Below are 14,229 nucleotides of genomic sequence, written 5' to 3'. Positions count from 1 at the left end.
AGCGTTAATCCGCCAGCCACTGGCTCACGGACCGTTCGCACCTCGTCTAGCTCGTCTGACCGTTCCCCAGGAGACGGTCCCACCGTCTTGTTCCTCAACCACGTATTCGGACAGGATGCGTGGTGATGAGATGTCTCTTGCAGCATCAGGGGGTGACGTACTGCCATCCGACTCCGACGATTCCTCGGGCTCTCTCCCTCGGGGGGTCGAGCCCAGGAAGAGGCGAAAGTCGAAATGTCAGCCATGCTTTCCCGGACCGCCGTGAGCATTGGGTTGCAGTGACCGCACTGCCTCTCCCAGCGCTTGCGGCTGGTTACATGGTGCCTTGGGTACCCCGCCCCCAGTGCCGTGTTTACCGGAAGTGCATGAAGAACTTAGTAAGACCTGGAACGCCCCTTTCCGGCACGTTCACATCAAACAAGTTGTGTCACCCTCTCTTCCCTCAAGGGTGAGGCAGCTAGAGGATACGTCGATGTCCCCCAGGTGGAGCATGCCGCCGCGGTGCACTCGTGCCCGCAGGTGGCGGCCACCTGGGGGGCTCGACCTAGACTCCCGTCCAAAGCATGGAGGGTCTCGGCATCACAGGTGTCGAGAGCTTACATGCCGCGGGACAAGCTGCCTCCTCTCTCCACGCTATGGCTCCTGCCAGGCCAAGGCGTTGAGAGAGCTCCACGAGGGTAAGACCGACCCAGCGCTTATGCAGGAACTCCACACTGCTCTATGGGCGACCGAAGGTGACCGCACGAGCCCTGGGTCGGGCGATGTCCACACTTGTGGTCCATGAGAGACACCTCTGGCCGAACCTTGCACAGATGAGTAACGCTGAGAAGATCCGCCTTCTCGACGCAACCATCTCGCAAGGGGGGGGGGCTGTTTGGTGATACTGTTGAGCCGCAGTTCTCGACAGTAAAGAAGCAGACAGAGGATATCAAGCATATCCTCCCTCGCCGCGACTCGGCCGCCTCGGCCGTCGAGTCCCGTGCACCATCTGCTTCCCAGCAGCCCTGGTCCTCTTCAACACCCTCCGGCCCACTCAGGCGGCCCGTCGCCCATCGCCCCGTCAGCAGACGCGGGGGGGCCTCCCCATGGCAAGGGATCCGCAATGCTCGCCATCGAACCACCCCCTGGGAGGTCGATGAAGCAGATCATACCCCTAGACCCTGTCTTGGTCCATGGGAGCCTGACTAGAGCCCACAAACCATCACGGTGGCTACGGGAAACGATCCGTCTCGGCTACGCGATACAACTTACCAGATGCCCGCCCAAGTTCAGGACATCCTTTCAACCTCAGTCAGAGGTTAGGATGCTCCTGTGCTTCGGGTCAGGGTAACCACCCCTCTGGCAAGCAATCATGCTCGTCCCTCTAGCCGGGATGTTCAACGGGTTTTGCAGCCCGTACTTCATCGTCCCCAAAAAGGGGGGTTGCTAGATCTGCGTACCCTGAACAGGCACCTACTCAAGCTGCCGTTCAGGATGCTTAAGCAGAAGCTCATCCTGGCGTCTACCAGATGCCAAGATTGGTTCATGGCAATCGACCTGAAGGACGCTTACTTTCATGTCTCGCTTTCGACGGTGGGCATATCAGTACAGAGTCCTCCCTTTCAGTCTGTCCCTGTCCCCACGAGTCTTCACGAAGATCAGGGGAGCCGCCCTCACACCCCTCGGGGAGAGAGGTGTGCGGGTACTAACTAGCTCGAAGACTGGCTCATCTGGGCACACTCATGAGATCTGTTGTGTACACACAGGGACCTAGTCCCCCGGCACCTAGATCGGTTGGGACCACAGGTCAGCTGAGAAAAGAGCAAGCTCTCCCCTGTGCAGAGCATCCTCTTTCTTGGTATGGAACTCGACTCCGTCCCCATGACAGCGTGACAGACTCAGAGCGCGGTCAGTCAGTGTTGAACTTCTTGAAGCACTTCAGGCAGTCAGCGGTCCCCCTGAAACAATTCAGAGGCTCCTGGGCACATGGTATCCTCGGTGGGGGTGGTCCCCCTCGGGTTGATGCAAATGCGACCGCCCCAACACTAGCTACAGAGTCGGGGTTCCCTGGAGAGCGTGGCACACCGGCAGCAGGCGTATGGTCATCACGCCTCTCTGCTGACGCACCCCAACCCCCTGGTCTTCAATGACCTTTTTGGTGGACAGGATCCCCCTAGAGCAGCAAGGCACATCGTGTGACAACGGTTGCTTCCCTGCAGGGGTGGGGTGTCGTGTGCAACGGGCACGCAGTGTCGGGCGGTGGACGAGCCCCCGCCTGCGTTGGCATATCAACTGCCTAGAGTTGTTGGCTGTGCTACTTGCACTGAAGAGACTGCAGCCTCTCGTGCAGGGCGAGCACGTGCTGGTCCGGTCAGACAGCACAACTGCCGTTGCGTACATCAATCGACAGGGTGGCATTCGCTCACGGCAGCTAACACAACTTGCCCGACGACTCCTGCTGTGGAGTCAGCAGGTGATCAGCTCCCTGCAAGCCACACATATCCCAGGCGACCTGAACCAGACAGCCGACACGCTCTCTCGTCAGTCAACGCCTCGCAGAGAGTGGCGACTCCATCCCCGTGCAGTCTGGCTCATATGGGAGCAGTTCGGCCAGGCACAGGGGGACAGACAGAGGATGTTGCCTCCCCGGACTCCTCCCATTGCCCGCTTTGGTACTCCCTGACCGAGGGACCCCTCGGCACTGATACCTTAGTGCACAGCTGGCCACGGGGTAAGTGGAAGTATGCCTTCCCCCCAGTGAGCCTCATTGTACAGGTCTTGTGCAAGGCCAGGGAAGAGGAGCATCAAGTGGTACTAGTTGCGCCCTATTGGCCCAACCGGACTTGGTTCTCGGAGCTAAGGCTCTTGACAACAACTCCCCCTGGCCGATCCCCCTGGCAAAGGACCCCCTTTCCCAGGAGAAGGGGCACGTTATGGCATACCAGGCAGACCTGCCGCTCTTTCTCACCTCACGATAAAGACGGCTCTCCTGATGGCGCTCACCTCCAAGAGGGTAGGGGACCTACAAGCACCCTCCGTGTCCACAGATTGCCTAGAACTCTGGCCCGGTGATTCTCACGTTATCCTGAGACCCCGGCCTGGCTACGTGCCCAAAGTTCCCACCACTACCCCGAGAGACCAGGTGGTGAACCTGCAGGCGCTCCCCACCGGGGAGGAAGACCCAACCCCATCCGTGTTGTGTCCAGTACACGCACTGCGCCTCTACTTGGATCCCACGCAGAGCTTCAGAAGCTCTGAGCAGCTCTTGTCTGTTCTGGAGGTCAGCAGAAGGGGAGGGCTGTCTCCAAACAGAGGTGACGCACTGGATCGTGGATGCTGTCGCTACGGCATACCGATCTCAAGATCGCCCGTGCCCACTACAAGTGAGAGCTACCTCCACCCAGGGTATAGCCTCCTCGTGGGCGCTGGCATGCAGCGCCTCTCTGACAGACATATGCAGAGCTGCGGGTTGGGCTACACCCAACACCTTCGCGAGGTTCTACAACCTCCGCGTAGAACCGGTGTAAGTCCGTGTACTGCATGGCAACCGGTAGGGTGTACGCCTATGATAGTACCTTTCCCCCCTTTTTCTCGAGTGGGTCAGCGTACTAATTCAGCCTCCCTTCTTTCCCCACTGGGCGGAGAACAGGCACTCCATCCATCACTAAGCAAGCACCTCCTGCGGGCGGGCTGGGCAGAGCAGCCCTGCCCCTTGGGCCGGGTACCACCTGAGTTATTCACAACATAGCTCTAACCGGACCCAGTGCTACCAGACGTTGTAACCCCCCAGCAGGGCGGTTCTGATGTATCCTCGTGATTGGTTCCCACCTTGGTAACCCATGACCTTCCCTAGGTGGACCTCAGCCTCGCGGTTAACTCCTTCAGTCCGCACATTCTTCCCATGAGTTCTCCCCTAACGGTGAGACCATGTTGCTATCTCCACTAAACTCCTCCCTACGGTAGGAAGTGGTCTCTGTAGTGCATCCCCCGCTTGAGGAAGTAGCGCTTACCCAGTGGCCTTACGGTACCAGGCGGCTTCTCGCTGTTAGAGAAACAAGGCCGCCGCCTGTGAGGCCGAAGGTAGGGGCCTTCCCACCTTTCAGAAAAGCTCTGGGACCCCCTACCTACCCACTGGTAGGTTACAATTTTGCGGTAGCGCTCACGGCTGACACGCCCAGGCCAGTCACCGTCGCTTCGCTAGAGATTGTGACAGGGCACAGTATTGTGGCGTTTTCCATTGGAACCCCATCTGTCGGTTCGACACAACGTCGAGAGACCGACAGAAAGGGAACGTCTCGGTTACGTTTGTAACCTCGGTTCCCTGATGGAGGGAACGAGACGTTGTGTCCTTCTTGCCACAACACGTGCTGCCCACTGCAGCAGTCGTGAGAGGTCTCAGGCTCCTCAGAACTAAGGTGAATGAATGAGGTACGCCGTCTCCCTTTTATACCTGGATATCCGGGGGCAGATTCCGGCATGCAAATTTCATTCACCAATTTCATTGGCCTTTTCTAAGTAGTTGGAAGCGATTGGTTCTCAAGGACGAACCCCATCTGTCGGCTCGACACAATGTCTCATTCCCTCCATCAAGGAACTGAGGTTACATCCGTAACCAAGACGTTATCGGTGATTCTATTGTTTGGAACGTTAACATAGAGGCACCAGCCACCATAGTCAAATGTTTACCGGGAGCCAGAGCGCCTGACATCAAGTCAAATTTAAATGTGCTGGCTAAGGCTAATCGTAAATTCAGTAAGATTGTTATTCACGCCGGCACAAATGATGTTCGACTCCGTCAAATGGAGATCACAAAAGATAACATTAAAGTGGTGTGTGAGCTCACAAGCATGATGTCAGACACTGTAATATTCTCTGGCCCCCTCACTGCTTATCGTGGTGATGAGATTTATAGCAGATTATCATCACTAAATGGCTGGTTGTCTGAGTGGTGCCTGCATAATGACATAGTTTTTATAAATAACTGGAAGAGTTTTGAGGGCAGACCTGACCTGTTGAAACGAGATGGTCTCCATCCCTCATGGGCTAGGGCTTCCATCCTGTCTAGAAATATGGCAAAAAGTCTCAATAATGCTAATGCTAAAGCTTGACTCGCTGGGGCCCAGGTCAGGGAGCAGACAGAATGGCTTAACCAACTGTCTGCTTGCCGTCTCACGTCGCAGAATACACAAAATGTACAACATGTAATAATCCGTTCTCCCAATCATCACAAAATAGAGACTGTGTCTGTCCCCCAGATTAGAAAACATAAAATAAACGTTAAACAAATTAAACATGAACAAAATACAGATAATCAACTATTACGACTCGGATTGCTAAATAGTAGATCTCTCTCTAATAAAGCACTTTTTGTTAACGATATGATAACAGATCATAAAATAGACATGCTCTGTTTGACATAAACATGGCTAAAACCAGATGATTATATTACTTTAAATGAATCTGTCCCCCAAGATTATTATTATAAACATGAGCCTCGTCTAAAAGGCAGAGGGGGAGGTGTCGCAGCACTTTACAATAACTCTCTTAGCATTTCCCAGAAGTCGAACTCTAAATATAATTCTTTTGAAGTCATGGTACTTCATGTTTCAACACCTAATACTAAGGATAAAACATTTTTAAAATGTATTCTAGCTATTGTATATAGGCCTCCAGGGCACCACACAGATTTTATTAAAGGAGAGGTTGTTCGAATGGTTTAACTAGATGTGAAATAGGTCTCTGGCGTCCCCAGAGTGTGTATGTGAAGTTTTAGCTCAAAATACCCAGCGGATCATTTATTATAGCATGTTGAAGTTGCCCGTTTTTGAGTGTGTGTAAAAACGCACCGATTTTGCTTGTATCTCTTTAAATGTTAATGAGCTTTTCATCCCAGCCCCCTCTCCAGAGGAGGGCGGAGTTTCAGGAACTTGTGCTGATGCGTACCGGCCAAAACAAAACATCAAAATGTCAGTAATTGTCAGTGGTGTTCAGCCCTATATGTACGAACCGGAGTCTGACACTGATGGAGAGACACGAGAAGTGACAACCTTAAGAATTGAACAGGACGTTTCCGAATGGTTCGTTGTAATTTTGCAGTTATTGTGAAATTAATGTTCTTCAAGTGATCGATAATCATTACCATGGTCCATCATGATAATGTATAAATCGCTGTGCAGGTGCTCGTGTGGGAATTGCAGTAAAATGACTACAGAGCCAGAGAATAAATGCTGCATTTATTCCACTAGACACAGTTCCTCCTCCACGTTTAAATAAGATTAAAACCGGCAGTCCCACACCGTGGTATAATGAACACACTCAGGCTCTAAAGAAAGCGGCCCGAAAAATGGAGCGCAACTTTAAGAAAACTAAATTAGAGGTATTTCGTACAGCATGGAAGGATGGTATTCGAAAATACAGGAAATCCCTAAAAACTTCTAGATCCGCCTACTTTTCATCACTAATAAAAGAAAACCAGCACAACCCAAGGTTTTTATTTAACACAGTGGTTAAATTAACAAAAAATAAATCGTCAGTGACTTCTGATCCTGTATATCAGCATAGCAGTGATGAATTTATGAACTACTTCACCTATAAAATCCAAGATATTAGAGAAAAAATTATAACAATGCAATCAGAAGTGAAACCCGCTGAACAAACTAACTACAGCGCCCCTAAGGAGATAATGCAATTATTTTATACCGTAGATCACAATGAGCTGTCTAAAATCATTAGATCATCTGAATCATCTAGATTTAGAGCATGTCACAGTACAGAGACTGCTTTGATCAGAGTTACAAATGATCTGCTATTGGCGTCTGACCAAGGTTGTATTTCGTTATTGGTGCTGCTAGATCTTAGTGCTGCATTTGATACCATTGCAAATCGCAAATCCAGTACAGTGTACCACAGGGCTCAGTCTTAGGGCCTCTGCTCGTCGCATTATACATGCTGCCTCTAGGAGATATAATAAAGCAACACAGAGTTAGCTTTCAATGTTATGCTGATGATACTCAACTTTATATTTCCTCGAAGCCTCATGAAACACAGCAGTTCCATCGAATAATGGAATGCATAGTCGATATAAAAAACTGGATGAGTAACAACTTTTTATTACTGAACTCGGACAAAACAGAAGTGTTACTTATTGGACCGAAAACTGCTATAAGTAACATCCAAGAATACTGTTTAACTATTGATGGACGTTCCATAAAACCCTCGTCGTCAGCAAAGAATCTTGGCGTTCTATTCGATAGTAATCTGTCATTTGAGAGCCACGTCGCCAACACCTGTAAAATTGCGTTTTTCCATTTTAAGAATATATCTAAACTACGTCATATGCTGTCATGTCAGATGCAGAGAAGTTAATTCATGCATTCATGACATCAAGACTAGATTACTGTAATGCACTGTTAGGTGGTTGCCCTGCAGGCTTATTACAAAAACTCCAATTGGTCCAAAACGCGGCAGCTCGAGTTCTTACACGTACAAAAAAGTATGAACATATTAGCCCGGTTCTGTCAACCTTGCACTGGTTACCTATAAAGCATCGCGTTAACTTTAAAATCTTGCTTATTACCTATAAAGCCTACATGGTTTAGCTCCTCAGTACTTGAATGAACTCCTTTTGTATTACAGTCCTTCACGTGCATTACGCTCTCAGGCGTCCTGTCAGTTGGTAATACCTAGAATTTCAAAATCAAGTGCAGGTGGTAGATCCTTTCCTATCTAGCGCCTAAACTTTGGAATAGTCTTCCCTGCACTGTCCGGGAGGCAGACACACTCTGTCAGTTTAAATCTAGACTAAAGACGCATCTTTTTAATCTTGCATACACTACTCTTCCATAATATAAATCTTCTGAGGGTTTAGGCTGCATTAGTTAGATCAACCGGAACCAAAAACACAACTGATGTACTTGTTGCATCAAAGAGTACAGAACAGTACTCTACTCTCAGCCAGTCTTGTCTCATTGTTCCAAGGTTACCACAGCGAGCAGGATGCAGTTCATGGCCGACCTGATGGTAGAGCGGAGAATGGGAAGTGGGCGACCTGACAAGAGCTGAGATGATAGAGCTGGATAAAGAAGGACGCGGTCACCTGACACGTCTTCACCACAAAATTTCAAATGCTATTAGATTATAATGATAATCTTAAACTATAATTTACCTTATTAGTAAGTTTATTTATTTTATTTAGCCTTGTTGTGCAAGCTCTCTGGAGCTTGTGCAGAGGCAGCAGCTTTTGCCAGAGGGGAACTGGAATCCCCTGGTTGGGCCTGGGTTCTCCTGAGGTTTTTTTTCTCGATTAGAGTTTTGGGTTCCTCGCCACCATTTGCATACTGTTTTTTGCACTATTTGCTGGCCGGGGGGGTTGCTTTAGAATTTTAAAGTTTTACTTAATTAATATTGCATATAGGAATTTATAGTCTGTAATATTTGACTTGTGCTTCTCTCTCCTTTATCTTAAATGTGTGCTCTCACTGAGCGTGTGTGTGTGGTGCGTACTTGTCTGTGTACGTACGTGTGTGTGTGTGTGTGTGTGTGTGTGTGTGTGTGTGTGTGTGTGTGTGTGTGTGTGTGTGCGCGTCCGTGTGTGTGTGTCTATGTGCACGTGTGTTAGTACGTTTGCATATTGTGTGTGTGGAGTGTTTTATATTTGGGTATGTCTGTCTTCTTTGTTTTCACCTTTTTCTTGTTTTTGCAGGTACAACTTTAATTGGTTTGCTTATAGTCAATATGTCTTATGTACAGCTGCTTTGTAACAATGAAAATTGTAAAAAGCGCTATATAAATAAAGTTGAGTTTTTTAAAAGTATCGATTTAGGCACCGTTTAGGCACCGGTACCGTTTTAAAAGTATCTATGAGGCACCGGTATCGGAAAAAAAACCAAACGATACCCAACCCAATTTTTAACGTGGCAATGTACGACTGGATCATTTCATGCAGCTTCTGGTCCGTTGTATTGAATGCATGTCTATCCATAATTACATTCTTTACAGGCAGGCAAATTTCTTCAAATTTCTGTACCAGTACCTCTGAATCTAACGCATCTTCTTCGTCCTCGGAAGTGAACTTGTCATATTTATCTTGGGCATCGGGACCAGCCAGGTTCAGAAACGTGTATGCTTTCACCTTTTCAGTTGCATCTGAAAGTGAAAGAAAGAAAGTGAAAGTGACCTATTAGTAAGATATGGTGACTCATACCCGAAATGTGACCCCTGCTTTCAACCCATCCAGAGAGTAGTGAACACACGCACAGCAAGTCGTGAACACACGTACACCCGGAGGAGTGGGCAGCTATCACTGCAGCGCCTGGGGAGCAAGTAGGGGTAAGGTGCCTCGCTCAAGGGCACCTCAGTTGTTACCCGCCGGCCCTGGGAATCGAACCGGCAACCTTCTGGTCACGAGTCCGACTCTCTAACCATTGGCTGCCGAAAGACCGGCGTTGCTGTATATGCGCCATTCGCGCTTAAACTTCGTCCAATTGTCCGCAATATTCTTGTCAAAAACCAGGGGGTCGATCTTACAAAGTCCGTGTGCCATCGTAACTACAGGCCTACTTCTCACACCATGTAGATGCGTGTAAACAAATTAACTGACACTCCTATAGAACTGAGGTCTTGCTTTATTCCTGCTTCACCATCACACACCTCTAACTTCCGTATTTACATCATACTCATCCTCCAGGGCGTCCTACCTCATTTCTTAGGACAGCCACGGGTTTATCACAATAAACCATTAATATAATCTACAACGCCGTACGCCAGCAGAAATACGTCGGTGGCCCCTAAAAGTGAAAACGGCCAGTCAGCATGCCGCTTTTACCATGCGTGTCAAACATTTCATATTTCACATGTAACGGAGGCCAGCTAGTGAAGAGCTGTGCAGTGTGTAAAACCTCACTCCCCGACCAACAGAGACGCTCTAGCAACAGACGCTAGAGACTGCAGTCTCCCATCTGGACCGTTGCCGGTTCGAGGCCCGTGCAGAGCGGTGCAAGTGGGACTGGTTACATTGGTGCCATGACCCGGATGGGAGTGAGGTTTAGGGGAGTGAGTGTAACGGAGGCCAGCTAGTGAAGAGCTGTGCAGTGTGTAAAACCTCACTCCCCGACCAACAGAGACGCTCTAAGCTAGAGACTGCAGTCTTTAGCTTCCTCGTTAGAGCGCCCGTCTCCCATCCGGACCGAGGCCCGAGCGGGGCGAGTAGGACCGGTAACACACATACTGAAAACTAGACACGCGGAGGTAATCATGACTGGAAGCGGCAACAAAAGTAAAACTAAAACTTTCCCCTAAACTCATTGCAAATGCAAGCACAAGTTTTTATATGCAACATTAACTTCTCCGTTAATGCGAGCTGGTGAATAACAGGAAATGAAACATAAGCCAAAAGAAACCAGCGATGTGAAGCGAAGCAATGAAATGAGTTGGATTGTACATTAAAAGCATTATTGAAGAAATGTTTATGCTAGAGGTGCACTGATTGACTGGTCAGAGACTGGAATCGGCCGGTTTTTCGCATGCAATTTTTTTTTCGCACATTCATATACAAAACAGATCTACAACTTACTAATGCTTGTAAAAGCGACGCAGCCGGACATTGACCGTATGCACACAGAAATCCATGTCTGCGTGGGTCTGTGTTTCCTTTCTGCAGCATCCAACCGCACACTATTCATTGCTTAACTATTAAGAGGCACACGTTTTTAACTCAAACAGTATAAAAATAAAATTAAATGTGGCCTATCCAGCGTTGTGTTTCTGAGCCCGCAGCCATATCACCCTATAGCCCGAGACTGGTTGCCCACTGGAGCTAAGCAGGGCTCGGCCTGGTCAGTACCTGGATGGGAGACCTGCTGGGAAAACAAGGTTGCTGCTGGAAGAGGTGTTAGTGAGGCCAGCAGGGGGTGCTAATGCCCCAGTATAGTGATGGGGACACTATACTGTCAAAAAGCACTGTCCTTTGGATGAGACGTTAAACCGAGGTCCTGACTCTCTGTGGTCATTAAAAATCCCAGGATGTCCTTCGATTAAGAGTAGGGGTGTAATCCCGGTATTGTGGAAATATTATTCAGTTAAAAGTATGATTTAATTACCAATATAATCAATAAGTGTTTTCTTTCATTAAATCATTAAGCTGTGTGTTTTTATCTAATGTGCTTGCTGTTTTGCTCAGTGGAAAGTGCTGTGATAAAAACAGAACAGTGACAAGCAGAGCGAAACCAAAAAAAAGAGGAACAAGCTTGCAGAAATAGAACAGCTCGTTTTGACAAGTCTAACTAACAACACACACACTCAAAGAGTCTCATAGGGAAGGAATGTTATGAATTAATCCAATGCATATGTTTTAAGTATAATCATGAGTTTTGATGTGTTTTATTGAATCATAGGATTAAGAAACAATGCTGCATAATTAAAGCATTAGATGATTGAGTTTTTTACTGAAAGTATTTTTACATGTTGTTTTGCGATATGAAACTGTCTCTAGAGAACACTTCCTCAAATTAGCAACTGACCGCAGGTTGCAAAACATGTGTTGCATAGATGTTGTTTTGCAGATATACGTGGTGCACGATGATGGTGGGAAGGGAGCAGCACTCCTTAAAAGGCTAAAGAACAGAAGATGAGAAACGACGTCACATACCATATAAATATATGTGTTTTGAATGATTTGGGTTGTTGGCTTATGGTGGAGTGAGGAGGTCTTCTGACAACCCAAAGCTTTGTTACCCCTTTTTACATCTGATAATAAACTTCTAATCGATTTTGAAGAACGTCTCTGTGCAAATTTTTGAACATGCAGGACTGCCTCAAAAGTCCAACAGTTGGTGACCCGTGACGTGATTTGTCAAGAGACGAGGGCACATTTGCCATTTTCGTTGGGAAAAACGGAACGAATTCAGGTTCAACACATAGGTCGCGACCGTGAAAGATAAAAAAAGGTAAGCAGAAGCCTGTTTAATCAAAATTCTGCTATTGAACATACCTAAATTGTTGTGTTGAATTTGATGAACATTCCGCATGAGTAAAAGTAAAGTATAAGAGAAGTTTTGAGAAATCAGATTTAAAAAGACAATACTGTAAGACGTTGCGTCACACAAGGAAATTGTGAGACGTTGCGTCAACCATAAATTCTGTCAGGTTAGAGTCCCTTGGTTGAAAAATACCATAAATTCTGTCAGGTTTGAGTCCTTTGGTTGAAGACCATAAATTTTGTGGGTTAGAGTCCCTTGGTTGAAAAAGACCATAAATTCTGTTGGGTTAGAGTCCCTTGGTTGAAGAAACCATAAATTCTGTTGGGTTAGAGTCCCTTGGTTGAAGGGACCATAAATTCTGTTGGGTTAGAGTCCCTTGGTTGAAGAAACCATAAATTCTGTTGGGTTAGAGTCCCTTGGTTGAAACAAACCATAAATTATGTTGGGTTAGAGTCCCTTGGTTGAAACAAACCATAAATTCTGTTGGGTTAGAGTCCCTTAGTTGAAGAAACCATAAATTCTGTTGGGTTAGAGTCCAGTGGTTGAAACAAACCATAAATTCTGTTGGGTTAGAGTCCCGTGGTTGAGACAAACCATAAATTCTGTTGGGTTAGAGTCCCTTGAGTCGGCAAACTCATAAAGGAATATTAAAAAACGGCCAGTTATATGTTTGAATGTTGTGAGAAAGTGAATGCAATTGCTGTGTGAAAACTGATTTAATCGTGTGAAAAATATATACTGTATAATTTCACAAACAGTGAATAGAATTTGTGTATAAAATGGCTGAATTTCAGAAAGAATGTGATGAATACGGATGTCCGCCAGTGTTGCTGCAGTGGCAAAAGGTTACAGATATGCTGTTGGCACAGACAGAACCACACGATAAGAAACTGAGACAGAAAGAAATAGACAAATGCTGGGTAGCATTATGTGATGATTTTGGATGGGAAAATGCAGAAGAAGTGAGAATGCCTCTAGCACCGAGAGTTAGAGAAATGGAAAAGAAAGCACATAGTAAGTTACGGAGACATGTTGAAGAGAAAGATAAGGTCAAGTGGTATAATGCAGGAAAGCATAGTAGCGAGGAAGATAATCTTAAAAAGAAATTGAGGATGTGGACTAGAGTAGCTTTAACAACTACAGCACTCAGCTCGCAGAAAGTACAGAGTAGAGAGAAAAAAGCGGAAGTGAACAGTTCAGCAGCCACAGAAAGAAAGAAAGAAAATACAGGAAGCGCTCAGGCTAACCCATCAGCTCCGCCTCCCTAGAAGAACCGTCCCCATTCATTATACCCAGATTTAAGCCATCCTCCGCCATATGAGCCGTCCCAGCAGCAGGTGGTAGTAGAAATAGCTGGGGGAGAAGTAGAAGTTGATCTAGGAGGAATGACAGATGCCATAGAACAATTGAATAATGAAGTTAGGGAAATAAAGGCAGTGATACAAAAAGGCAAGGACAGACACGAATACCAGCAACAACCCAAACCGAGACAAAAGGTACCGCAAAGCATACAAACATTAGAGGAAGTAGAGGAAGAGGTGAATCAGGAAGAAGTAGAAGAAGAGTTAGGGCCATTACCAACTACTTCTCCATGTGCAGCATTAACAAGAACGCCACCCCACACACCCCTACCCATAATTATGGCTCCTACCCCGAGTAACTATGCATCATACCATACCCCTAAGACAAGAAATGAACAGGAAGACCATGAGGAGACTGAGGGAGTGAGTGATAATGGTAATACCCAAGGGGGAGGAGATGAGGCCCTTAGAGTACAGATCACGGGGGATATGACAGTAGAGGGACCAGTCAGTAGCAGAACAAGATCTCATAGGATTACATTTCCCCAAGGACATTATTTAACCACACGACCAACATTACCATGTGATCAATTGCAGGCACCACAAATCCAGGCACCCCTAGTGACAAGAGCAGGTGGAAATCGCCTATATCAACCCTGGTCACACAGTGACATGACAGCTATAGCAAGTAAACTACCACCAATTACCTCAGGGGGCAGCAGATGGCTGAGTAAACTAACAGCCCTCAGTCATGGCACTGAGTTGGCTTTGGGTGACTTGAGATGCCTGTTAGGACAGATACTGACAGCCTCACAAATGCAGAATTTAGAGGTTGATGCTCGCACCACCATGGATGCAAATGAGACACCATTTGTAAGGGTGAGCACAGAGATTGGCAGGACACTTAGACGGCTGTATCCAGTGCCGCCAACAGTGTACCAGAATATTAAATTCCGCATTAAGCCAGGTGAGAT

The 14,229-nt window shown here is 47.2% G+C and overlaps 1 protein-coding gene across 2 annotated transcripts in view; it reads right to left on the bottom strand.

Annotated features, from left to right (window-relative positions):
- Window positions 1-9,176, bottom strand: part of LOC130550585 (CAP-Gly domain-containing linker protein 4-like) — a 108,496-nt gene extending 99,320 nt beyond the window's left edge. The window contains exon 1 of one of the 2 annotated variants that reach the window (XM_057328076.1): window positions 9,011-9,176. The gene's annotated coding sequence lies outside the window, so the exon portion shown is untranslated. The remainder of the gene's footprint in view (window positions 1-9,010) is intronic. The other variant, XM_057328075.1, reaches the window with a different exon arrangement.
- Between the last annotated feature and the right edge of the window lie 5,053 nt (window positions 9,177-14,229).

This window comes from Triplophysa rosa, unplaced genomic scaffold (assembly GCF_024868665.1).
Source record: "Triplophysa rosa unplaced genomic scaffold, Trosa_1v2 scaffold363_ERROPOS117636, whole genome shotgun sequence".
Taxonomy (NCBI): domain Eukaryota; kingdom Metazoa; phylum Chordata; class Actinopteri; order Cypriniformes; family Nemacheilidae; genus Triplophysa; species Triplophysa rosa.
The sequence above is the reverse complement of the archived record's forward strand: the minus strand, read 5'-3'. Positions and strand labels throughout refer to the sequence as shown.